Source organism: Lissotriton helveticus, chromosome 11 (genome assembly GCF_964261635.1).
Source record: "Lissotriton helveticus chromosome 11, aLisHel1.1, whole genome shotgun sequence".
Taxonomy (NCBI): Eukaryota; Metazoa; Chordata; class Amphibia; order Caudata; family Salamandridae; genus Lissotriton; species Lissotriton helveticus.
In genome coordinates, this window is record NC_136072.1 from 709,714,752 (window position 1) to 709,738,743 (window position 23,992).

At 44.3% G+C, this 23,992-nt stretch overlaps 25 non-coding genes across 25 annotated transcripts; all 25 read left to right on the forward strand.

Moving 5' to 3' along the window:
• The first annotated feature begins 787 nt into the window (after nucleotides 1-787).
• Nucleotides 788-869, forward strand: TRNAS-UGA (transfer RNA serine (anticodon UGA)). The gene has a single exon. It is a non-coding gene; the product is annotated as a tRNA-Ser (tRNA).
• A 544-nt stretch (nucleotides 870-1,413) lies between these two features.
• TRNAS-CGA (transfer RNA serine (anticodon CGA)) lies at nucleotides 1,414-1,495 on the forward strand. The gene has a single exon. It is a non-coding gene; the product is annotated as a tRNA-Ser (tRNA).
• A 1,147-nt stretch (nucleotides 1,496-2,642) lies between these two features.
• On the forward strand, nucleotides 2,643-2,724 carry TRNAS-UGA (transfer RNA serine (anticodon UGA)). Its single transcript has one exon. It is a non-coding gene; the product is annotated as a tRNA-Ser (tRNA).
• Nucleotides 2,725-3,268: 544 nt separating this feature from the next.
• On the forward strand, nucleotides 3,269-3,350 carry TRNAS-CGA (transfer RNA serine (anticodon CGA)). The gene has a single exon. It is a non-coding gene; the product is annotated as a tRNA-Ser (tRNA).
• A 1,146-nt stretch (nucleotides 3,351-4,496) lies between these two features.
• On the forward strand, nucleotides 4,497-4,578 carry TRNAS-UGA (transfer RNA serine (anticodon UGA)). Its single transcript has one exon. It is a non-coding gene; the product is annotated as a tRNA-Ser (tRNA).
• Nucleotides 4,579-5,121: 543 nt separating this feature from the next.
• On the forward strand, nucleotides 5,122-5,203 carry TRNAS-UGA (transfer RNA serine (anticodon UGA)). Its single transcript has one exon. It is a non-coding gene; the product is annotated as a tRNA-Ser (tRNA).
• A 1,147-nt stretch (nucleotides 5,204-6,350) lies between these two features.
• TRNAS-UGA (transfer RNA serine (anticodon UGA)) lies at nucleotides 6,351-6,432 on the forward strand. Its single transcript has one exon. It is a non-coding gene; the product is annotated as a tRNA-Ser (tRNA).
• A 544-nt stretch (nucleotides 6,433-6,976) lies between these two features.
• TRNAS-CGA (transfer RNA serine (anticodon CGA)) lies at nucleotides 6,977-7,058 on the forward strand. Its single transcript has one exon. It is a non-coding gene; the product is annotated as a tRNA-Ser (tRNA).
• A 1,147-nt stretch (nucleotides 7,059-8,205) lies between these two features.
• TRNAS-UGA (transfer RNA serine (anticodon UGA)) lies at nucleotides 8,206-8,287 on the forward strand. The gene has a single exon. It is a non-coding gene; the product is annotated as a tRNA-Ser (tRNA).
• Nucleotides 8,288-8,830: 543 nt separating this feature from the next.
• On the forward strand, nucleotides 8,831-8,912 carry TRNAS-CGA (transfer RNA serine (anticodon CGA)). Its single transcript has one exon. It is a non-coding gene; the product is annotated as a tRNA-Ser (tRNA).
• Nucleotides 8,913-10,059: 1,147 nt separating this feature from the next.
• TRNAS-UGA (transfer RNA serine (anticodon UGA)) lies at nucleotides 10,060-10,141 on the forward strand. Its single transcript has one exon. It is a non-coding gene; the product is annotated as a tRNA-Ser (tRNA).
• A 544-nt stretch (nucleotides 10,142-10,685) lies between these two features.
• On the forward strand, nucleotides 10,686-10,767 carry TRNAS-CGA (transfer RNA serine (anticodon CGA)). The gene has a single exon. It is a non-coding gene; the product is annotated as a tRNA-Ser (tRNA).
• Nucleotides 10,768-11,914: 1,147 nt separating this feature from the next.
• On the forward strand, nucleotides 11,915-11,996 carry TRNAS-UGA (transfer RNA serine (anticodon UGA)). The gene has a single exon. It is a non-coding gene; the product is annotated as a tRNA-Ser (tRNA).
• A 543-nt stretch (nucleotides 11,997-12,539) lies between these two features.
• TRNAS-CGA (transfer RNA serine (anticodon CGA)) lies at nucleotides 12,540-12,621 on the forward strand. Its single transcript has one exon. It is a non-coding gene; the product is annotated as a tRNA-Ser (tRNA).
• A 1,147-nt stretch (nucleotides 12,622-13,768) lies between these two features.
• On the forward strand, nucleotides 13,769-13,850 carry TRNAS-UGA (transfer RNA serine (anticodon UGA)). The gene has a single exon. It is a non-coding gene; the product is annotated as a tRNA-Ser (tRNA).
• A 544-nt stretch (nucleotides 13,851-14,394) lies between these two features.
• On the forward strand, nucleotides 14,395-14,476 carry TRNAS-CGA (transfer RNA serine (anticodon CGA)). The gene has a single exon. It is a non-coding gene; the product is annotated as a tRNA-Ser (tRNA).
• A 1,147-nt stretch (nucleotides 14,477-15,623) lies between these two features.
• Nucleotides 15,624-15,705, forward strand: TRNAS-UGA (transfer RNA serine (anticodon UGA)). The gene has a single exon. It is a non-coding gene; the product is annotated as a tRNA-Ser (tRNA).
• A 544-nt stretch (nucleotides 15,706-16,249) lies between these two features.
• Nucleotides 16,250-16,331, forward strand: TRNAS-CGA (transfer RNA serine (anticodon CGA)). The gene has a single exon. It is a non-coding gene; the product is annotated as a tRNA-Ser (tRNA).
• A 1,146-nt stretch (nucleotides 16,332-17,477) lies between these two features.
• On the forward strand, nucleotides 17,478-17,559 carry TRNAS-UGA (transfer RNA serine (anticodon UGA)). The gene has a single exon. It is a non-coding gene; the product is annotated as a tRNA-Ser (tRNA).
• Nucleotides 17,560-19,316: 1,757 nt separating this feature from the next.
• Nucleotides 19,317-19,398, forward strand: TRNAS-UGA (transfer RNA serine (anticodon UGA)). The gene has a single exon. It is a non-coding gene; the product is annotated as a tRNA-Ser (tRNA).
• A 544-nt stretch (nucleotides 19,399-19,942) lies between these two features.
• Nucleotides 19,943-20,024, forward strand: TRNAS-UGA (transfer RNA serine (anticodon UGA)). The gene has a single exon. It is a non-coding gene; the product is annotated as a tRNA-Ser (tRNA).
• A 1,147-nt stretch (nucleotides 20,025-21,171) lies between these two features.
• On the forward strand, nucleotides 21,172-21,253 carry TRNAS-UGA (transfer RNA serine (anticodon UGA)). Its single transcript has one exon. It is a non-coding gene; the product is annotated as a tRNA-Ser (tRNA).
• Nucleotides 21,254-21,797: 544 nt separating this feature from the next.
• On the forward strand, nucleotides 21,798-21,879 carry TRNAS-CGA (transfer RNA serine (anticodon CGA)). Its single transcript has one exon. It is a non-coding gene; the product is annotated as a tRNA-Ser (tRNA).
• Nucleotides 21,880-23,026: 1,147 nt separating this feature from the next.
• TRNAS-UGA (transfer RNA serine (anticodon UGA)) lies at nucleotides 23,027-23,108 on the forward strand. The gene has a single exon. It is a non-coding gene; the product is annotated as a tRNA-Ser (tRNA).
• A 544-nt stretch (nucleotides 23,109-23,652) lies between these two features.
• TRNAS-CGA (transfer RNA serine (anticodon CGA)) lies at nucleotides 23,653-23,734 on the forward strand. Its single transcript has one exon. It is a non-coding gene; the product is annotated as a tRNA-Ser (tRNA).
• Nucleotides 23,735-23,992: the final 258 nt, after the last annotated feature.

Here is a 23,992-nt window from a genome sequence, read left to right on the forward strand (position 1 = left end):
CTCACTTTGAGTGATACGTGTTGCTATTTTTATTAATTGTATGAAAGCAAGCGAAATAAGTGAGGGCAACAGAGCCCTGCTGGTACCTGCCCCTTCCTTCGGTTACTTTATTTTTTAGGTCTCGGTCTGACGTGAGCAGCGAATGGCTCGTATACGACAACATGGAGCTGCAATGGCCGAGTGGTTAAGGCGTTGGACTCGAAATCAATGGGGTTTCCCTGCGCAGGTCCGAATCCTGCTTCCAGCCTCGTGCGATTTTGCATGAACACCATTTGGTTTGATAAGGAAATGTTCACTTCTCGTTACGCAATCCTCATCAAGTAACAGAGTTAAACAGCAAAAACTCAAACTAAATGTAAACATTAAGACAATTTCAACACTCAGGAAGTGTTTTAGAGAGCAGGTGGCTCGGAAGGGTTCGTAGTCTGGACCTGTCCTGCCTGATCTTGACGAGTCACGAAAAGAGTAATTTTGTTATGTAGCGTATCTTGTTTAGGCTTTTGGATTCTTTCTGAGTACACTTAAGGGCCCATTCCAGAGCCGTAATATAGGGAAAAGAGGGCAGAAATGTGCAGTGATTGATTACTGCTCATCTGTGCCCTGTCACTCACTTTGAGTGATGCTTGTTGCTATTTTTATTAATTGTATGAAAGCATGCGAAATAAGTGAGGGAGACAGGGCACTGCTGGTACGTGCCCCGTCCTTCCGTTACTTTAATTTTTAGGTCTCGGCCTGATGTGAGCAGCGCATGGCTCGTATACGACAACAGTGACGTCATACTCACGCAGCTGCGATGGCCGAGTGGTTAAGGCGTGGGACTTGAAATCCAATGGGGTTTCCCCGCGTAGGTTCGACTCCTGCTTGCAGCGTCATGATATTTTGCATGAACACCATTTGGTTTAGTTAAGTAAATGTTCACTTCTCGTTATGCAATCCTCATCAAGTCACAGAGTTAAACGGCAAAAACTCAAACTATATGTAAACATTGAGACAATTTCTACACCCAGGAAGTGTTTCAGAGAGCAGGTGGCTAGGAATGGTTTGTAGTCTGGACATGTCCTGCCTGATCTAGACAAGTCAGGAAAAGAGTATTTTTTTTTTATGAAGCGTGTCTTGTTTAGGCTTTTGGACTTTTTCTGAGTACACTTAAGGGCCCGTTGCCACCGCCGTAATAGAGGGAAAAGAGGGTAGAAATGCACAGTGAATGATTACCGCTCATCTGTGCCCTGTCACTCACTTTGAGTGATACGTGTTGCTATTTTTATTAATTGTATGAAAGCATGTGAAATAAGTGAGGGCAACAGGGCACTGCTGGTTCCTGCCCCGTCCTTTTGTTACTTTATTTTTTAGGTCTCGGCCTGACGTGAGCAGCGCATGGCTCATATACGACAACAGAGACATCATACTCATGGAGCTGCGATGGCCGAGTGGTTAAGGTGTTGGACTCGAAATTCAATGGGGTTTCCCTGCGCAGGTTCGCATCTTGCTTGCAGCATCGGGTGATTTTGCATGAACACCATTTGGTTTGTTAAGGAAATGTTCACTTCTCGTTACGCAATCCTCATCAAGTCACAGAATTAAACAGCAAAAACTCAAACTAAATGTAAACATTACGACAATTTCAACACTCTGGAAGTGTTTTAGAGAGCAGGTGGTTTAAAGGGTTCGTAGTCTGGACCTGTCCTGCTTGATCTTGACGAGTCACGAAAAGAGTCATTTTTTTTTTGTAGAGTGTCTTGTTTAGGCTTTTGGACTCTTTCTGAGTACACTTAAGGGCCCAGTCCCAGCGCTGTAATATAGGGAAAAGAGGGTAGAAATGCGCAGTGATTGATTACTGCTCATCTGTGCCCTGTCACTCACTTTGAGTGATACATGTTGCTATTTTTATTAATTGTATGAAAGCAAGCGAAATAAGTGAGGGCAACAGAGCCCTGCTGGTACCTGCCCCTTCCTTCGGTTACTTTATTTTTTAGGTCTCGGTCTGACGTGAGCAGCGAATGGCTCGTATACGACAACATGGAGCTGCAATGGCCGAGTGGTTAAGGCGTTGGACTCGAAATCAATGGGGTTTCCCTGCGCAGGTCCGAATCCTGCTTCCAGCCTCGTGCGATTTTGCATGAACACCATTTGGTTTGATAAGGAAATGTTCACTTCTCGTTACGCAATCCTCATCAAGTAACAGAGTTAAACAGCAAAAACTCAAACTAAATGTAAACATTAAGACAATTTCAACACTCAGGAAGTGTTTTAGAGAGCAGGTGGCTCGGAAGGGTTCGTAGTCTGGACCTGTCCTGCCTGATCTTGATGAGTCACGAAAAGAGTAATTTTGTTATGTAGCGTATCTTGTTTAGGCTTTTGGACTCTTTCTGAGTACACTTAAGGGCCCATTCCAGAGCCGTAATATAGGGAAAAGAGGGCAGAAATGTGCAGTGATTGATTACTGCTCATCTGTGCCCTGTCACTCACTTTGAGTGATGCTTGTTGCTATTTTTATTAATTGTATGAAAGCATGCGAAATAAGTGAGGGAGACAGGGCACTGCTGGTACGTGCCCCGTCCTTCCGTTACTTTAATTTTTAGGTCTCGGCCTGATGTGAGCAGCGCATGGCTCGTATACGACAACAGTGACGTCATACTCACGCAGCTGCGATGGCCGAGTGGTTAAGGCGTTGGACTTGAAATCCAATGGGGTTTCCCCGCGTAGTTTCGAATCCTGCTTGCAGCGTCATGATATTTTGCATGAACACCATTTGGTTTAGTTAAGTAAATGTTCACTTCTCGTTATGCAATCCTCATCAAGTCACAGAGTTAAACGGCAAAAACTCAAACTATATGTAAACATTGAGACAATTTCTACACCCAGGAAGTGTTTCAGAGAGCAGGTGGCTAGGAATGGTTTGTAGTCTGGACATGTCCTGCCTGATCTAGACAAGTCAGGAAAAGAGTATTTTTTTTTTATGAAGCGTGTCTTGTTTAGGCTTTTGGACTTTTTCTGAGTACACTTAAGGGCCCGTTGCCACCGCCGTAATAGAGGGAAAAGAGGGTAGAAATGCACAGTGAATGATTACCGCTCATCTGTGCCCTGTCACTCACTTTGAGTGATACGTGTTGCTATTTTTATTAATTGTATGAAAGCATGTGAAATAAGTGAGGGCAACAGGGCACTGCTGGTTCCTGCCCCGTCCTTTTGTTACTTTATTTTTTAGGTCTCGGCCTGACGTGAGCAGCGCATGGCTCATATACGACAACAGAGACATCATACACATGGAGCTGCGATGGCCGAGTGGTTAAGGCGTTGGACTCGAAATTCAATGGGATTTCCCTGCGCAGGTTCGCATCCTGCTTGCAGCATCGGGCGATTTTGCATGAACACCATTTGGTTTGTTAAGGAAATGTTCACTTCTCGTTACGCAATCCTCATCAAGTCACAGAATTAAACAGCAAAAACTCAAACTAAATGTAAACATTACGACAATTTCAACACTCTGGAAGTGTTTTAGAGAGCAGGTGGTTTAAAGGGTTCGTAGTCTGGACCTGTCCTGCTTGATCTTGACGAGTCACGAAAAGAGTCATTTTTTTTTGTAGAGTGACTTGTTTAGGCTTTTGGACTCTTTCTGAGTACACTTAAGGGCCCAGTCCCAGCGCTGTAATATAGGGAAAAGAGGGTAGAAATGCCCAGTGATTGATTACTGCTCATCTGTGCCCTGTCACTCACTTTGAGTGATACATGTTGCTATTTTTATTAATTGTATGAAAGCAAGCGAAATAAGTGAGGGCAACAGAGCCCTGCTGGTACCTGCCCCTTCCTTCGGTTACTTTATTTTTTAGGTATCGGTCTGACGTGAGCAGCGAATGGCTCGTATACGACAACATGGAGCTGCAATGGCCGAGTGGTTAAGGCGTTGGACTCGAAATCAATGGGGTTTCCCTGCGCAGGTCCGAATCCTGCTTCCAGCCTCGTGCGATTTTGCATGAACACCATTTGGTTTGATAAGGAAATGTTCACTTCTCGTTACGCAATCCTCATCAAGTAACAGAGTTAAACAGCAAAAACTCAAACTAAATGTAAACATTAAGACAATTTCAACACTCAGGAAGTGTTTTAGAGAGCAGGTGGCTCGGAAGGGTTCGTAGTCTGGACCTGTCCTGCCTGATCTTGACGAGTCACGAAAAGAGTAATTTTGTTATGTAGCGTATCTTGTTTAGGCTTTTGGACTCTTTCTGAGTACACTTAAGGGCCCATTCCAGAGCTGTAATATAGGGAAAAGAGGGCAGAAATGTGCAGTGATTGATTACTGCTCATCTGTGCCCTGTCACTCACTTTGAGTGATGCTTGTTGCTATTTTTATTAATTGTATGAAAGCATGCGAAATAAGTGAGGGAGACAGGGCACTGCTGGTACGTGCCCCGTCCTTCCGTTACTTTAATTTTTAGGTCTCGGCCTGATGTGAGTAGCGCATGGCTCGTATACGACAACAGTGACGTCATACTCACGCAGCTGCGATAGCCGAGTGGTTAAGGCGTTGGACTTGAAATCCAATGGGGTTTCCCCGCGTAGGTTCGAATCCTGCTTGCAGTGTCATGATATTTTGCATGAACACCATTTGGTTTAGTTAAGTGAATGTTCACTTCTCGTTATGCAATCCTCATCAAGTCACAGAGTTAAACGGCAAAAACTCAAACTATATGTAAACATTGAGACAATTTCTACACCCAGGAAGTGTTTCAGAGAGCAGGTGGCTAGGAATGGTTGGTAGTCTGGACATGTCCTGCCTGATCTAGACAAGTCAGGAAAAGAGTATTTTTTTTTATGAAGCGTGTCTTGTTTAGGCTTTTGGACTTTTTCTGAGTACACTTAAGGGCCCGTTGCCACCGCCGTAATAGAGGGAAAAGAGGGTAGAAATGCACAGTGAATGATTACCGCTCATCTGTGCCCTGTCACTCACTTTGAGTGATACGTGTTGCTATTTTTATTAATTGTATGAAAGCATGTGAAATAAGTGAGGGCAACAGGGCACTGCTGGTTCCTGCCCCGTCCTTTTGTTACTTTATTTTTTAGGTCTCGGCCTGACGTGAGCAGCGCATGGCTCATATACGACAACAGAGACATCATACTCATGGAGCTGCGATGGCCGAGTGGTTAAGGCGTTGGACTTGAAATTCAATGGGGTTTCCCTGCGCAGGTTCGCATCCTGCTTGCAGCATCGGGCGATTTTGCATGAACACCATTTGGTTTGTTAAGGAAATGTTCACTTCTCGTTACGCAATCCTCATCAAGTCACAGAATTAAACAGCAAAAACTCAAACTAAATGTAAACATTACGACAATTTCAACACTCTGGAAGTGTTTTAGAGAGCAGGTGGTTTAAAGGGTTCGTAGTCTGGACCTGTCCTGCTTGATCTTGACGAGTCACGAAAAGAGTCATTTTTTTTTTGTAGAGTGTCTTGTTTAGGCTTTTGGACTCTTTCTGAGTACACTAAAGGGCCCAGTCCCAGCGCTGTAATATAGGGAAAAGAGGGTAGAAATGCGCAGTGATTGATTACTGCTCATCTGTGCCCTGTCACTCACTTTGAGTGATACGTGTTGCTATTTTTATTAATTGTATGAAAGCAAGCGAAATAAGTGAGGGCAACAGAGCCCTGCTGGTACCTGCCCCTTCCTTCGGTTACTTTATTTTTTAGGTCTCGGTCTGACGTGAGCAGCGAATGGCTCGTATACGACAACATGGAGCTGCAATGGCCGAGTGGTTAAGGCGTTGGACTCGAAATCAATGGGGTTTCCCTGCGCAGGTCCGAATCCTGCTTCCAGCCTCGTGCGATTTTGCATGAACACCATTTGGTTTGATAAGGAAATGTTCACTTCTCGTTACGCAATCCTCATCAAGTAACAGAGTTAAACAGCAAAAACTCAAACTAAATGTAAACATTAAGACAATTTCAACACTCAGGAAGTGTTTTAGAGAGCAGGTGGCTCGGAAGGGTTCGTAGTCTGGACCTGTCCTGCCTGATCTTGACGAGTCACGAAAAGAGTAATTTTGTTATGTAGCGTATCTTGTTTAGGCTTTTGGACTCTTTCTGAGTACACTTAAGGGCCCATTCCAGAGCCGTAATATAGGGAAAAGAGGGCAGAAATGTGCAGTGATTGATTACTGCTCATCTGTGCCCTGTCACTCACTTTGAGTGATGCTTGTTGCTATTTTTATTAATTGTATGAAAGCATGCGAAATAAGTGAGGGAGACAGGGCACTGCTGGTACGTGCCCCGTCCTTCCGTTACTTTAAATTTTAGGTCTCGGCCTGATGTGAGCAGCGCATGGCTCGTATACGACAACAGTGACGTCATACTTACGCAGCTGCGATGGCCGAGTGGTTAAGGCGTTGGACTTGAAATCCAATGGGGTTTCCCCGCGTAGGTTCGAATCCTGCTTGCAGCGTCATGATATTTTGCATGAACACCATTTGGTTTAGTTAAGTAAATGTTCACTTCTCGTTATGCAATCCTCATCAAGTCACAGAGTTAAACGGCAAAAACTCAAACTATATGTAAACATTGAGACAATTTCTACACCCAGGAAGTGTTTCAGAGAGCAGGTGGCTAGGAATGGTTTGTAGTCTGGACATGTCCTGCCTGATCTAGACAAGTCAGGAAAAGAGTATATTTTTTTTATGAAGCGTGTCTTGTTTAGGCTTTTGGACTTTTTCTGAGTACACTTAAGGGCCCGTTGCCACCGCCGTAATAGAGGGAAAAGAGGGTAGAAATGCACAGTGAATGATTACCGCTCATCTGTGCCCTGTCACTCACTTTGAGTGATACGTGTTGCTATTTTTATTAATTGTATGAAAGCATGTGAAATAAGTGAGGGTAACAGGGCACTGCTGGTTCCTGCCCCGTCCTTTTGTTACTTTATTTTTTAGGTCTCGGCCTGACGTGAGCAGCGCATGGCTCATATACGACAACAGAGACATCATACTCATGGAGCTGCGATGGCCGAGTGGTTAAGGCGTTGGACTCGAAATTCAATGGGGTTTCCCTGCGCAGGTTCGCATCCTGCTTGCAGCATCGGGCGATTTTGCGTGAACACCATTTGGTTTGTTAAGGAAATGTTCACTTCTCGTTACGCAATCCTCATCAAGTCATAGAATTAAACAGCAAAAACTCAAACTAAATGTAAACATTACGACAATTTCAACACTCTGGAAGTGTTTTAGAGAGCAGGTGGTTTAAAGGGTTCGTAGTCTGGACCTGTCCTGCTTGATCTTGACGAGTCACGAAAAGAGTCATTTTTTTTTTGTAGAGTGTCTTGTTTAGGCTTTTGGACTCTTTCTGAGTACACTTAAGGGCCCAGTCCCAGCGCTGTAATATAGGGAAAAGAGGGTAGAAATGCGCAGTGATTGATTACTGCTCATCTGTGCCCTGTCACTCACTTTGAGTGATACATGTTGCTATTTTTATTAATTGTATGAAAGCAAGCGAAATAAGTGAGGGCAACAGAGCCCTGCTGGTACCTGCCCCTTCCTTCGGTTACTTTATTTTTTAGGTCTCGGTCTGACGTGAGCAGCGAATGGCTCGTATACGACAACATGGAGCTGCAATGGCCGAGTGGTTAAGGCGTTGGACTCGAAATCAATGGGGTTTCCCTGCGCAGGTCCGAATCCTGCTTCCAGCCTCGTGCGATTTTGCATGAACACCATTTGGTTTGATAAGGAAATGTTCACTTCTCGTTACGCAATCCTCATCAAGTAACAGAGTTAAACAGCAAAAACTCAAACTAAATGTAAACATTAAGACAATTTCAACACTCAGGAAGTGTTTTAGAGAGCAGGTGGCTCGGAAGGGTTCGTAGTCTGGACCTGTCCTGCCTGATCTTGACGAGTCACGAAAAGAGTAATTTTGTTATGTAGCGTATCTTGTTTAGGCTTTTGGACTCTTTCTGAGTACACTTAAGGGCCCATTCCAGAGCCGTAATATAGGGAAAAGAGGGCAGAAATGTGCAGTGATTGATTACTGCTCATCTGTGCCCTGTCACTCACTTTGAGTGATGCTTGTTGCTATTTTTATTAATTGTATGAAAGCATGCGAAATAAGTGAGGGAGACAGGGCACTGCTGGTACGTGCCCCGTCCTTCCGTTACTTTAATTTTTAGGTCTCGGCCTGATGTGAGCAGCGCATGGCTCGTATACGACAACAGTGACGCCATACTCACGCAGCTGCGATGGCCGAGTGGTTAAGGCGTTGGACTTGAAATCCAATGGGGTTTCCCCGCGTAGGTTCGAATCCTGCTTGCAGCGTCATGATATTTTGCATGAACACCATTTGGTTTAGTTAAGTAAATGTTCACTTCTCGTTATGCAATCCTCATCAAGTCACAGAGTTAAACGGCAAAAACTCAAACTATATGTAAACATTGAGACAATTTCTACACCCAGGAAGTGTTTCAGAGAGCAGGTGGCTAGGAATGGTTTGTAGTCTGGACATGTCCTGCCTGATCTAGACAAGTCAGGAAAAGAGTATTTTTTTTTATGAAGCGTGTCTTGTTTAGGCTTTTGGACTTTTTCTGAGTACACTTAAGGGCCCGTTGCCACCGCCGTAATAGAGGGAAAAGAGGGTAGAAATGCACAGTGAATGATTACCGCTCATCTGTGCCCTGTCACTCACTTTGAGTGATACGTGTTGCTATTTTTATTAATTGTATGAAAGCATGTGAAATAAGTGAGGGCAACAGGGCACTGCTGGTTCCTGCCCCGTCCTTTTGTTACTTTATTTTTTAGGTCTCGGCCTGACGTGAGCAGCGCATGGCTCATATACGACAACAGAGACATCATACTCATGGAGCTGCGATGGCCGAGTGGTTAAGGCGTTGGACTCGAAATTCAATGGGGTTTCCCTGCGCAGGTTCGCATCCTGCTTGCAGCATCGGGCGATTTTGCATGAACACCATTTGGTTTGTTAAGGAAATGTTCACTTCTCGTTACGCAATCCTCATCAAGTCACAGAATTAAACAGCAAAAACTCAAACTAAATGTAAACATTACGACAATTTCAACACTCTGGAAGTGTTTTAGAGAGCAGGTGGTTTAAAGGGTTCGTAGTCTGGACCTGTCCTGCTTGATCTTGACGAGTCACGAAAAGAGTCATTTTTTTTTTGTAGAGTGTCTTGTTTAGGCTTTTGGACTCTTTCTGAGTACACTTAAGGGCCCAGTCCCAGCGCTGTAATATAGGGAAAAGAGGGTAGAAATGCGCAGTGATTGATTACTGCTCATCTGTGCCCTGTCACTCACTTTGAGTGATACGTGTTGCTATTTTTATTAATTGTATGAAAGCAAGCGAAATAAGTGAGGGCAACAGAGCCCTGCTGGTACCTGCCCCTTCCTTCGGTTACTTTATTTTTTAGGTCTCGGTCTGACGTGAGCAGCGAATGGCTCGTATACGACAACATGGAGCTGCAATGGCCGAGTGGTTAAGGCGTTGGACTCGAAATCAATGGGGTTTCCCTGCGCAGGTCCGAATCCTGCTTCCAGCCTCGTGCGATTTTGCATGAACACCATTTGGTTTGATAAGGAAATGTTCACTTCTCGTTACGCAATCCTCATCAAGTAACAGAGTTAAACAGCAAAAACTCAAACTAAATGTAAACATTAAGACAATTTCAACACTCAGGAAGTGTTTTAGAGAGCAGGTGGCTCGGAAGGGTTCGTAGTCTGGACCTGTCCTGCCTGATCTTGACGAGTCACGAAAAGAGTAATTTTGTTATGTAGCGTATCTTGTTTAGGCTTTTGGACTCTTTCTGAGTACACTTAAGGGCCCATTCCAGAGCCGTAATATAGGGAAAAGAGGGCAGAAATGTGCAGTGATTGATTACTGCTCATCTGTGCCCTGTCACTCACTTTGAGTGATGCTTGTTGCTATTTTTATTAATTGTATGAAAGCATGCGAAATAAGTGAGGGAGACAGGGCACTGCTGGTACGTGCCCCGTCCTTCCGTTACTTTAATTTTTAGGTCTCGGCCTGATGTGAGCAGCGCATGGCTCGTATACGACAACAGTGACGTCATACTCACGCAGCTGTGATGGCCGAGTGGTTAAGGCGTTGGACTTGAAATCCAATGGGGTTTCCCCGCGTAGGTTCGAATCCTGCTTGCAGCGTCATGATATTTTGCATGAACACCATTTGGTTTAGTTAAGTAAATGTTCACTTCTCGTTATGCAATCCTCATCAAGTCACAGAGTTAAACGGCAAAAACTCAAACTATATGTAAACATTGAGACAATTTCTACACCCAGGAAGTGTTTCAGAGAGCAGGTGGCTAGGAATGGTTTGTAGTCTGGACATGTCCTGCCTGATCTAGACAAGTCAGGAAAAGAGTATTTTTTTTTTATGAAGCGTGTCTTGTTTAGGCTTTTGGACTTTTTCTGAGTACACTTAAGGGCCCGTTGCCACCGCCGTAATAGAGGGAAAAGAGGGTAGAAATGCACAGTGAATGATTACCGCTCATCTGTGCCCTGTCACTCACTTTGAGTGATACGTGTTGCTATTTTTATTAATTGTATGAAAGCATGTGAAATAAGTGAGGGCAACAGGGCACTGCTGGTTCCTGCCCCGTCCTTTTGTTACTTTATTTTTTAGGTCTCGGCCTGACGTGAGCAGCGCATGGCTCATATACGACAACAGAGACATCATACTCATGGAGCTGCGATGGCCGAGTGGTTAAGGCGTTGGACTCGAAATTCAATGGGGTTTCCCTGCGCAGGTTCGCATCCTGCTTGCAGCATCGGGCGATTTTGCGTGAACACCATTTGGTTTGTTAAGGAAATGTTCACTTCTCGTTACGCAATCCTCATCAAGTCATAGAATTAAACAGCAAAAACTCAAACTAAATGTAAACATTACGACAATTTCAACACTCTGGAAGTGTTTTAGAGAGCAGGTGGTTTAAAGGGTTCGTAGTCTGGACCTGTCCTGCTTGATCTTGACGAGTCACGAAAAGAGTCATTTTTTTTTTGTAGAGTGTCTTGTTTAGGCTTTTGGACTCTTTCTGAGTACACTTAAGGGCCCAGTCCCAGCGCTGTAATATAGGGAAAAGAGGGTAGAAATGCGCAGTGATTGATTACTGCTCATCTGTGCCCTGTCACTCACTTTGAGTGATACATGTTGCTATTTTTATTAATTGTATGAAAGCAAGCGAAATAAGTGAGGGCAACAGAGCCCTGCTGGTACCTGCCCCTTCCTTCGGTTACTTTATTTTTTAGGTCTCGGTCTGACGTGAGCAGCGAATGGCTCGTATACGACAACATGGAGCTGCAATGGCCGAGTGGTTAAGGCGTTGGACTCGAAATCAATGGGGTTTCCCTGCGCAGGTCCGAATCCTGCTTCCAGCCTCGTGCGATTTTGCATGAACACCATTTGGTTTGATAAGGAAATGTTCACTTCTCGTTACGCAATCCTCATCAAGTAACAGAGTTAAACAGCAAAAACTCAAACTAAATGTAAACATTAAGACAATTTCAACACTCAGGAAGTGTTTTAGAGAGCAGGTGGCTCGGAAGGGTTCGTAGTCTGGACCTGTCCTGCCTGATCTTGACGAGTCACGAAAAGAGTAATTTTGTTATGTAGCGTATCTTGTTTAGGCTTTTGGACTCTTTCTGAGTACACTTAAGGGCCCATTCCAGAGCCGTAATATAGGGAAAAGAGGGCAGAAATGTGCAGTGATTGATTACTGCTCATCTGTGCCCTGTCACTCACTTTGAGTGATGCTTGTTGCTATTTTTATTAATTGTATGAAAGCATGCGAAATAAGTGAGGGAGACAGGGCACTGCTGGTACGTGCCCCGTCCTTCCGTTACTTTAATTTTTAGGTCTCGGCCTGATGTGAGCAGCGCATGGCTCGTATACGACAACAGTGACGTCATACTCACGCAGCTGCGATGGCCGAGTGGTTAAGGCGTTGGACTTGAAATCCAATGGGGTTTCCCCGCGTAGGTTCGAATCCTGCTTGCAGCGTCATGATATTTTGCATGAACACCATTTGGTTTAGTTAAGTAAATGTTCACTTCTCGTTATGCAATCCTCATCAAGTCACAGAGTTAAACGGCAAAAACTCAAACTATATGTAAACATTGAGACAATTTCTACACCCAGGAAGTGTTTCAGAGAGCAGGTGGCTAGGAATGGTTTGTAGTCTGGACATGTCCTGCCTGATCTAGACAAGTCAGGAAAAGAGTATTTTTTTTTATGAAGCGTGTCTTGTTTAGGCTTTTGGACTTTTTCTGAGTACACTTAAGGGCCCGTTGCCACCGCCGTAATAGAGGGAAAAGAGGGTAGAAATGCACAGTGAATGATTACCGCTCATCTGTGCCCTGTCACTCACTTTGAGTGATACGTGTTGCTATTTTTATTAATTGTATGAAAACATGTGAAATAAGTGAGGGCAACAGGGCACTGCTGGTTCCTGCCCCGTCCTTTTGTTACTTTATTTTTTAGGTCTCGGCCTGACGTGAGCAGCGCATGGCTCATATACGACAACAGAGACATCATACTCATGGAGCTGCGATGGCCGAGTGGTTAAGGCGTTGGACTCGAAATTCAATGGGGTTTCCCTGCGCAGGTTCGCATCCTGCTTGCAGCATCGGGCGATTTTGCATGAACACCATTTGGTTTGTTAAGGAAATGTTCACTTCTCGTTACGCAATCCTCATCAAGTCACAGAATTAAACAGCAAAAACTCAAACTAAATGTAAACATTACGACAATTTCAACACTCTGGAAGTGTTTTAGAGAGCAGGTGGTTTAAAGGGTTCGTAGTCTGGACCTGTCCTGCTTGATCTTGACGAGTCACGAAAAGAGTCATTTTTTTTTTGTAGAGTGTCTTGTTTAGGCTTTTGGACTCTTTCTGAGTACACTTAAGGGCCCAGTCCCAGCGCTGTAATATAGGGAAAAGAGGGTAGAAATGCGCAGTGATTGATTACTGCTCATCTGTGCCCTGTCACTCACTTTGAGTGATACGTGTTGCTATTTTTATTAATTGTATGAAAGCAAGCGAAATAAGTGAGGGCAACAGAGCCCTGCTGGTACCTGCCCCTTCCTTCGGTTACTTTATTTTTTAGGTCTCGGTCTGACGTGAGCAGCGAATGGCTCGTATACGACAACATGGAGCTGCAATGGCCGAGTGGTTAAGGCGTTGGACTCGAAATCAATGGGGTTTCCCTGCGCAGGTCCGAATCCTGCTTCCAGCCTCGTGCGATTTTGCATGAACACCATTTGGTTTGATAAGGAAATGTTCACTTCTCGTTACGCAATCCTCATCAAGTAACAGAGTTAAACAGCAAAAACTCAAACTAAATGTAAACATTAAGACAATTTCAACACTCAGGAAGTGTTTTAGAGAGCAGGTGGCTCGGAAGGGTTCGTAGTCTGGACCTGTCCTGCCTGATCTTGACGAGTCACGAAAAGAGTAATTTTGTTATGTAGCGTATCTTGTTTAGGCTTTTGGACTCTTTCTGAGTACACTTAAGGGCCCATTCCAGAGCCGTAATATAGGGAAAAGAGGGCAGAAATGTGCAGTGATTGATTACTGCTCATCTGTGCCCTGTCACTCACTTTGAGTGATGCTTGTTGCTATTTTTATTAATTGTATGAAAGCATGCGAAATAAGTGAGGGAGACAGGGCACTGCTGGTACGTGCCCCGTCCTTCCGTTACTTTTATTTTTAGGTCTCGGCCTGATGTGAGCAGCGCATGGCTCGTATACGACAACAGTGACGTCATACTCACGCAGCTGCGATGGCCGAGTGGTTAAGGCGTTGGACTTGAAATCCAATGGGGTTTCCCCGCGTAGGTTCGAATCCTGCTTGCAGCGTCATGATATTTGGCATGAACACCATTTGGTTTAGTTAAGTAAATGTTCACTTCTCGTTATGCAATCCTCATCAAGTCACAGAGTCAAACGGCAAAAACTCAAACTATATGTAAACATTGAGACAATTTCTACACCCAGGAAGTGTTTCAGAGAGCAGGTGGCTAGGAATGGTTTGTAGTCTGGACATGTCCTGCCTGATCTAGACAAGTCAGGAAAAGAGTATTTTTTTTTTATGGAGCGTGTCTTGTTTAGGCTTTTGGACTTTTTCTGAGTACACTTAAGGGCCCGTTGCCACCGCCGTAATAGAGGGAAAAGAGGGTAGAAATGCACAGTGAATGATTACCGCTCATCTGTGCCCTGTCACTCACTTTGAGTGATACGTGTTGCTATTTTTATTAATTGTATGAAAGCATGTGAAATAAGTGAGGGCAACAGGGCACTGCTGGTTCCTGCCCCGTCCTTTTGTTACTTTATTTTTTAGGTCTCGGCCTGACGTGAGCAGCGCATGGCTCATATACGACAACAGAGACATCATACTCATGGAGCTGCGATGGCCGAGTGGTTAAGGCGTTGGACTCGAAATTCAATGGGGTTTCCCTGCGCAGGTTCGCATCCTGCTTGCAGCATCGGGCGATTTTGCATGAACACCATTTGGTTTGTTAAGGAAATGTTCACTTCTCGTTACGCAATCCTCATCAAGTCACAGAATTAAACAGCAAAAACTCAAACTAAATGTAAACATTACGACAATTTCAACACTCTGGAAGTGTTTTAGAGAGCAGGTGGTTTAAAGGGTTCGTAGTCTGGACCTGTCCTGCTTGATCTTGACGAGTCACGAAAAGAGTCATTTTTTTTTTGTAGAGTGTCTTGTTTAGGCTTTTGGACTCTTTCTGAGTACACTTAAGGGCCCAGTCCCAGCGCTGTAATATAGGGAAAAGAGGGTAGAAATGCGCAGTGATTGATTACTGCTCATCTGTGCCCTGTCACTCACTTTGAGTGATACGTGTTGCTATTTTTATTAATTGTATGAAAGCAAGCGAAATAAGTGAGGGCAACAGAGCCCTGCTGGTACCTGCCCCTTCCTTCGGTTACTTTATTTTTTAGGTCTCGGTCTGACGTGAGCAGCGAATGGCTCGTATACGACAACATGGAGCTGCAATGGCCGAGTGGTTAAGGCGTTGGACTCGAAATCAATGGGGTTTCCCTGCGCAGGTCCGAATCCTGCTTCCAGCCTCGTGCGATTTTGCATGAACACCATTTGGTTTGATAAGGAAATGTTCACTTCTCGTTACGCAATCCTCATCAAGTAACAGAGTTAAACAGCAAAAACTCAAACTAAATGTAAAGATTAAGACAATTTCAACACTCAGGAAGTGTTTTAGAGAGCAGGTGGCTCGGAAGGGTTCGTAGTCTGGACCTGTCCTGCCTGATCTTGACGAGTCACGAAAAGAGTAATTTTGTTATGTAGCGTATCTTGTTTAGGCTTTTGGACTCTTTCTGAGTACACTTAAGGGCCCATTCCAGAGCCGTAATATAGGGAAAAGAGGGCAGAAATGTGCAGTGATTGATTACTGCTCATCTGTGCCCTGTCACTCACTTTGAGTGATGCTTGTTGCTATTTTTATTAATTGTATGAAAGCATGCGAAATAAGTGAGGGAGACAGGGCACTGCTGGTACGTGCCCCGTCCTTCCGTTACTTTTATTTTTAGGTCTCGGCCTGATGTGAGCAGCGCATGGCTCGTATACGACAACAGTGACGTCATACTCACGCAGCTGCGATGGCCGAGTGGTTAAGGCGTTGGACTTGAAATCCAATGGGGTTTCCCCGCGTAGGTTCGAATCCTGCTTGCAGCGTCATGATATTTGGCATGAACACCATTTGGTTTAGTTAAGTAAATGTTCACTTCTCGTTATGCAATCCTCATCAAGTCACAGAGTCAAACGGCAAAAACTCAAACTATATGTAAACATTGAGACAATTTCTACACCCAGGAAGTGTTTCAGAGAGCAGGTGGCTAGGAATGGTTTGTAGTCTGGACATGTCCTGCCTGATCTAGACAAGTCAGGAAAAGAGTATTTTTTTTTTATGGAGCGTGTCTTGTTTAGGCTTTTGGACTTTTTCTGAGTACACTTAAGGGCCCGTTGCCACCGCCGTAATAGAGGGAAAAGAGGGTAGAAATGCACAGTGAATGATTACCGCTCATCTGTGCCCTGTCACTCACTTTGAGTGATACGTGTTGCTATTTTTATTAATTGTATGAAAGCATGTGAAATAAGTGAGGGCAACAGGGCACTGCTGGTTCCTGCCCCGTCCTTTTGTTACTTTATTTTTTAGGTCTCGGCCTGACGTGAGCAGCGCATGGCTCATATACGACAACAGAGACATCATACTCATGGAGCTGCGATGGCCGAGTGGTTAAGGCGTTGGACTCGAAATTCAATGGGGTTTCCCTGCGCAGGTTCGCATCCTGCTTGCAGCATCGGACGATTTTGCATGAACACCATTTGGTTTGTTAAAGAAATGTTCACTTCTCGTTACGCAATCCTCATCAAGTCACAGAATTAAACAGCAAAAACTCAAACTAAATGTAAACATTACGACAATTTCAACACTCTGGAAGTGTTTTAGAGAGCAGGTGGTTTAAAGGGTTCGTAGTCTGGACCTGTCCTGCTTGATCTTGACGAGTCACAAAAAGAGTCATTATTTTTTTGTAGAGTGTCTTGTTTAGGCTTTTGGACTCTTTCTGAGTACACTTAAGGGCCCAGTCCCAGCGCTGTAATATAGGGAAAAGAGGGTAGAAATGCGCAGTGATTGATTACTGCTCATCTGTGCCCTGTCACTCACTTTGAGTGATACGTGTTGCTATTTTTTTTAATTGTATGAAAGCAAGCGAAATAAGTGAGGGCAACAGAGCCCTGCTGGTACCTGCCCCTTCCTTCGGTTACTTTATTTTTTAGGTCTCGGTCTGACGTGAGCAGGGAATGGCTCGTATACGACAACATGGAGCTGCAATGGCCGAGTGGTTAAGGCGTTGGACTCGAAATCAATGGGGTTTCCCTGCGCAGGTCCGAATCCTGCTTCCAGCCTCGTGCGATTTTGCATGAACACCATTTGGTTTGATAAGGAAATGTTCACTTCTCGTTACGCAATCCTCATCAAGTAACAGAGTTAAACAGCAAAAACTCAAACTAAATGTAAACATTAAGACAATTTCAACACTCAGGAAGTGTTTTAGAGAGCAGGTGGCTCGGAAGGGTTCGTAGTCTGGACCTGTCCTGCCTGATCTTGACGAGTCACGAAAAGAGTAATTTTGTTATGTAGCGTATCTTGTTTAGGCTTTTGGACTCTTTCTGAGTACACTTAAGGGCCCATTCAGAGCCATAATATAGGGAAAAGAGGGCAGAAATGTGCAGTGATTGATTACTGCTCATCTGTGCCCTGTCACTTACTTTGAGTGATGCTTGTTGCTATTTTTATTAATTGTATGAAAGCATGCGAAATAAGTGAGGGAGACAGGGCACTGCTGGTACGTGCCCCGTCCTTCCGTTACTTTAAATTTTAGGTCTCCGCCTGATGTGAGCAGCGCATGGCTCGTATACGACAACAGTGACGTCATACTCACGCAGCTGCGATGGCCGAGTGGTTAAGGCGTTGGAATTGAAATCCAATGGGGTTTCCCCGCGTAGGTTCGAATCCTGCTTGCAGCGTCATGATATTTTGCATGAACACCATTTGGTTTAGTTAAGTAAATGTTCACTTCTCGTATTGCAATCCTCATCAAGTCACAGAGTTAAACGGCAAAAACTCAAACTATATGTAAACATTGAGACAATTTCTACACCCAGGAAGCGATTCAGAGAGCAGGTGGCTAGGAATGGTTTGTAGTCTGGACATGTCCTGCCTGATCTAGACAAGTCAGGAAAAGAGTATTTTTTCTTTATGAAGCTTGTCTTGTTTAGGCTTTTGGACTTTTTCTGAGTACACTTAAGGGCCCGTTGCCACCGCCGTAATAGAGGGAAAAGAGGGTAGAAATGCACAGTGAATGATTACCGCTCATCTGTGCCCTGTCACTCACTTTGAGTGATACGTGTTGCTATTTTTATTAATTGTATGAAAGCATGTGAAATAAGTGAGGGCAACAGGGCACTGCTGGTTCCTGCCCCGTCCTTTTGTTACTTTATTTTTTAGGTCTCGGCCTGACGTGAGCAGCGCATGGCTCATATACGACAACAGAGACATCATACTCATGGAGCTGCGATGGCCGAGTGGTTAAGGCGTTGGACTCGAAATTCAATGGGGTTTCCCTGCGCAGGTTCGCATCGGGCGATTTTGCATGAACACCATTTGGTTTGTTAAGGAAATGTTCACTTCTCGTTACGCAATCCTCATCAAGTCACAGAATTAAACAGCAAAAACTCAAACTAAATGTAAACATTACGACAATTTCAACACTCTGGAAGTGTTTTAGAGAGCAGGTGGTTTAAAGGGTTCGTAGTCTGGACCTGTCCTGCTTGATCTTGACGAGTCACGAAAAGAGTCATTTTTTTTGTAGAGTGTCTTGTTTAGGCTTTTGGACTCTTTCTGAGTACACTAAAGGGCCCAGTTCCAGCGCTGTAATATAGGGAAAAGAGGGTAGAAATGCGCAGTGATTGATTACTGCTCATCTGTGCCCTGTCACTCACTTTGAGTGATACGTGTTGCTATTTTTATTAATTGTATGAAAGCAAGCGAAATAAGTGAGGGCAACAGAGCCCTGCTGGTACCTGCCCCTTCCTTCGGTTACTTTATTTTTTAGGTCTCGGTCTGACGTGAGCAGCGAATGGCTCGTATACGACAACATGGAGCTGCAATGGCCGAGTGGTTAAGGCGTTGGACTCGAAATCAATGGGGTTTCCCTGCGCAGGTCCGAATCCTGCTTCCAGCCTCGTGCGATTTTGCATGAACACCATTTGGTTTGATAAGGAAATGTTCACTTCTCGTTACGCAATCCTCATCAAGTAACAGAGTTAAACAGCAAAAACTCAAACTAAATGTAAACATTAAGACAATTTCAACACTCAGGAAGTGTTTTAGAGAGCAGGTGGCTCGGAAGGGTTCGTAGTCTGGACCTGTCCTGCCTGATATTGACGAATCACGAAAAGAGTAATTTTGTTATGTAGCGTATCTTGTTTAGGCTTTTGGACTCTTTCTGAGTACACTTAAGGGCCCACTCCAGAGCCGTAATATAGGGAAAAGAGGGCAGAAATGTGCAGTGATTGATTACTGCTCATCTGTGCCCTGTCACTCACTTTGAGTGATGCTTGTTGCTATTTTTATTAATTGTATGAAAGCATGCGAAATAAGTGAGGGAGACAGGGCACTGCTGTTACGTGCCCCGTCCTTCCGTTACTTTAATTTTTAGGTCTCGGCCTGATGTGAGCAGCGCATGGCTCGTATACGACAACAGTGACGTCATACTCACGCAGCTGCGATGGCCGAGTGGTTAAGGCGTTGGACTTGAAATCCAATGGGGTTTCCCCGCGTAGGTTCTAATCCTGCTTGCAGCGTCATGATATTTTGCATGAACACCATTTGGTTTAGTTAAGTAAATGTTCACTTCTCGTTTTGCAATCCTCATCAAGTCACAGAGTTAAACGGCAAAAACTCAAACTATATGTAAACATTGAGACAATTTCTACACCCAGGAAGTGTTTCAGAGAGCAGGTGGCTAGGAATGGTTTGTAGTCTGGACATGTCCTGCCTGATCTAGACAAGTCAGGAAAAGAGTATTTTTTTTTTATGAAGCGTGTCTTGTTTAGGCTTTTGGACTTTTTCTGAGTACACTTAAGGGCCCGTTGCCACCGCCGTAATAGAGGGAAAAGAGGGTAGAAATGCACAGTGAATGATTACCGCTCATCTGTGCCCTGTCACTCACTTTGAGTGATACGTGTTGCTATTTTTATTAATTGTATGAAAGCATGTGAAATAAGTGAGGGCAACAGGGCACTGCTGGTTCCTGCCCCGTCCTTTTGTTACTTTATTTTTTAGGTCTCGGCCTGACGTGAGCAGCGCATGGCTCATATACGACAACAGAGACATCATACTCATGGAGCTGCGATGGCCGAGTGGTTAAGGCGTTGGACTTGAAATTCAATGGGGTTTCCCTGCGCAGGTTCGCATCCTGCTTGCAGCATCGGGCGATTTTGCATGAACACCATTTGGTTTGTTAAGGAAATGTTCACTTCTCGTTACGCAATCCTCATCAAGTCACAGAATTAAACAGCAAAAACTCAAACTAAATGTAAACATTACGACAATTTCAACACTCTGGAAGTGTTTTAGAGAGCAGGTGGTTTAAAGGGTTCGTAGTCTGGACCTGTCCTGCTTGATCTTGACGAGTCACGAAAAGAGTCATTTTTTTTTTGTAGAGTGTCTTGTTTAGGCTTTTGGACTCTTTCTGAGTACACTAAAGGGCCCAGTCCCAGCGCTGTAATATAGGGAAAAGAGGGTAGAAATGCGCAGTGATTGATTACTGCTCATCTGTGCCCTGTCACTCACTTTGAGTGATACATGTTGCTATTTTTATTAATTGTATGAAAGCAAGCGAAATAAGTGAGGGCAACAGAGCCCTGCTGGTACCTGCCCCTTCCTTCGGTTACTTTATTTTTTAGGTGTCGGTCTGACGTGAGCAGCGAATGGCTCGTATACGACAACATGGAGCTGCAATGGCCGAGTGGTTAAGGCGTTGGACTCGAAATCAATGGGGTTTCCCTGCGCAGGTCCGAATCCTGCTTCCAGCCTCGTGCGATTTTGCATGAACACCATTTGGTTTGATAAGGAAATGTTCACTTCTCGTTACGCAATCCTCATCAAGTAACAGAGTTAAACAGCAAAAACTCAAACTAAATGTAAACATTAAGACAATTTCAACACTCAGGAAGTGTTTTAGAGAGCAGGTGGCTCGGAAGGGTTCGTAGTCTGGACCTGTCCTGCCTGATCTTGACGAGTCACGAAAAGAGTAATTTTGTTATGTAGCGTATCTTGTTTAGGCTTTTGGACTCTTTCTGAGTACACTTAAGGGCCCATTCCAGAGCCGTAATATAGGGAAAAGAGGGCAGAAATGTGCAGTGATTGATTACTGCTCATCTGTGCCCTGTCACTCACTTTGAGTGATGCTTGTTGCTATTTTTATTAATTGTATGAAAGCATGCGAAATAAGTGAGGGAGACAGGGCACTGCTGGTACGTGCCCCGTCCTTCCGTTACTTTAATTTTTAGGTCTCGGCCTGATGTGAGCAGCGCATGGCTCGTATACGACAACAGTGACGTCATACTCACGCAGCTGCGATGGCCGAGTGGTTAAGGCGTTGGACTTGAAATCCAATGGGGTTTCCCCGCGTAGGTTCGAATCCTGCTTTCAGCGTCATGATATTTTGCATGAACACCATTTGGTTTAGTTAAGTAAATGTTCACTTCTCGTTATGCAATCCTCATCAAGTCACAGAGTTAAACGGCAAAAACTCAAACTATATGTAAACATTGAGACAATTTCTACACCCAGGAAGTGTTTCAGAGAGCAGGTGGCTAGGAATGGTTTGTAGTCTGGACATGTCCTGCCTGATCTAGACAAGTCAGGAAAAGAGTATTTTTTTTTTATGAAACGTGTCTTGTTTAGGCTTTTGGACTTTTTCTGAGTACACTTAAGGGCCCGTTGCCACCGCCGTAATAGAGGGAAAAGAGGGTAGAAATGCACAGTGAATGATTACCGCTCATCTGTGCCCTGTCACTCACTTTGAGTGATACGTGTTGCTATTTTTATTAATTGTATGAAAGCATGTGAAATAAGTGAGGGCAACAGGGCACTGCTGGTTCCTGCCCCGTCCTTTTGTTACTTTATTTTTTAGGTCTCGGCCTGACGTGAGCAGCGCATGGCTCATATATGACAACAGAGACATCATACTCATGGAGCTGCGATGGCCGAGTGGTTAAGGTGTTGGACTCGAAATTCAATGGGGTTTCCCTGCGCAGGTTCGCATCCTGCTTGCAGCATCGGGTGATTTTGCATGAACACCATTTGGTTTGTTAAGGAAATGTTCACTTCTCGTTACGCAATCCTCATCAAGTCACAGAATTAAACAGCAAAAACTCAAACTAAATGTAAACATTACGACAATTTCAACACTCTGGAAGTGTTTTAGAGAGCAGGTGGTTTAAAGGGTTCGTAGTCTGGACCTGTCCTGCTTGATCTTGACGAGTCACGAAAAGAGTCATTTTTTTTTTGTAGAGTGTCTTGTTTAGGCTTTTGGACTCTTTCTGAGTACACTTAAGGGCCCAGTCCCAGCGCTGTAATATAGGGAAAAGAGGGTAGAAATGCGCAGTGATTGATTACTGCTCATCTGTGCCCTGTCACTCACTTTGAGTGATACGTGTTGCTATTTTTATTAATTGTATGAAAGCAAGCGAAATAAGTGAGGGCAACAGAGCCCTGCTGGTACCTGCCCCTTCCTTCGGTTACTTTATTTTTTAGGTCTCGGTCTGACGTGAGCAGGGAATGGCTCGTATACGACAACATGGAGCTGCAATGGCCGAGTGGTTAAGGCGTTGGACTCGAAATCAATGGGGTTTCCCTGCGCAGGTCCGAATCCTGCTTCCAGCCTCGTGCGATTTTGCATGAACACCATTTGGTTTGATAAGGAAATGTTCACTTCTCGTTACGCAATCCTCATCAAGTAACAGAGTTAAACAGCAAAAACTCAAACTAAATGTAAACATTAAGACAATTTCAACACTCAGGAAGTGTTTTAGAGAGCAGGTGGCTCGGAAGGGTTCGTAGTCTGGACCTGTCCTGCCTGATCTTGACGAGTCACGAAAAGAGTAATTTTGTTATGTAGCGTATCTTGTTTAGGCTTTTGGACTCTTTCTGAGTACACTTAAGGGCCCATTCCAGAGCCGTAATATAGGGAAAAGAGGGCAGAAATGTGCAGTGATTGATTACTGCTCATCTGTGCCCTGTCACTCACTTTGAGTGATGCTTGTTGCTATTTTTATTAATTGTATGAAAGCATGCGAAATAAGTGAGGGAGACAGGGCACTGCTGGTACGTGCCCCGTCCTTCCGTTACTTTAAATTTTAGGTCTCGGCCTGATGTGAGCAGCGCATGGCTCGTATACGACAACAGTGACGTCATACTTACGCAGCTGCGATGGCCGAGTGGTTAAGGCGTTGGACTTGAAATCCAATGGGGTTTCCCCGCGTAGGTTCGAATCCTGCTTGCAGCGGCATGATATTTTCCATGAACACCATTTGGTTTAGTTAAGTAAATGTTCACTTCTCGTTATGCAATCCTCATCAAGTCACAGAGTTAAACGGCAAAAACTCAAACTATATGTAAACATTGAGACAATTTCTACACCCAGGAAGTGTTTCAGAGAGCAGGTGGCTAGGAATGGTTTGTAGTCTGGACATGTCCTGCCTGATCTAGACAAGTCAGGAAAAGAGTATTTTTTTTTTATGAAGCGTGTCTTGTTTAGGCTTTTGGACTTTTTCTGAGTACACTTAAGGGCCCGTTGCCACCGCCGTAATAGAGGGAAAAGAGGGTAGAAATGCACAGTGAATGATTACCGCTCATCTCTGCCCTGTCACTCACTTTGAGTGATACGTGTTGCTATTTTTATTAATTGTATGAAAGCATGTGAAATAAGTGAGGGCAACAGGGCACTGCTGGTTCCTGCCCCGTCCTTTTGTTACTTTATTTTTTAGGTCTCGGCCTGACGTGAGCAGCGCATGGCTCATATACGACAACAGAGACATCATACTCATGGAGCTGCGATGGCCGAGTGGTTAAGGCATTGGACTCGAAATTCAATGGGGTTTCCCTGCGCAGGTTCGCATCCTGCTTGCAGCATCGGGCGATTTTGCATGAACACCATTTGGTTTGTTAAGGAAATGTTCACTTCTCGTTACGCAATCCTCATCAAGTCACAGAATTAAACAGCAAAAACTCAAACTAAATGTAAACATTACGACAATTTCAACACTCTGGAAGTGTTTTAGAGAGCAGGTGGTTTAAAGGGTTCGTAGTCTGGACCTGTCCTGCTTGATCTTGACGAGTCACGAAAAGAGTCATTTTTTTTTTGTAGAGTGTCTTGTTTAGGCTTTTGGA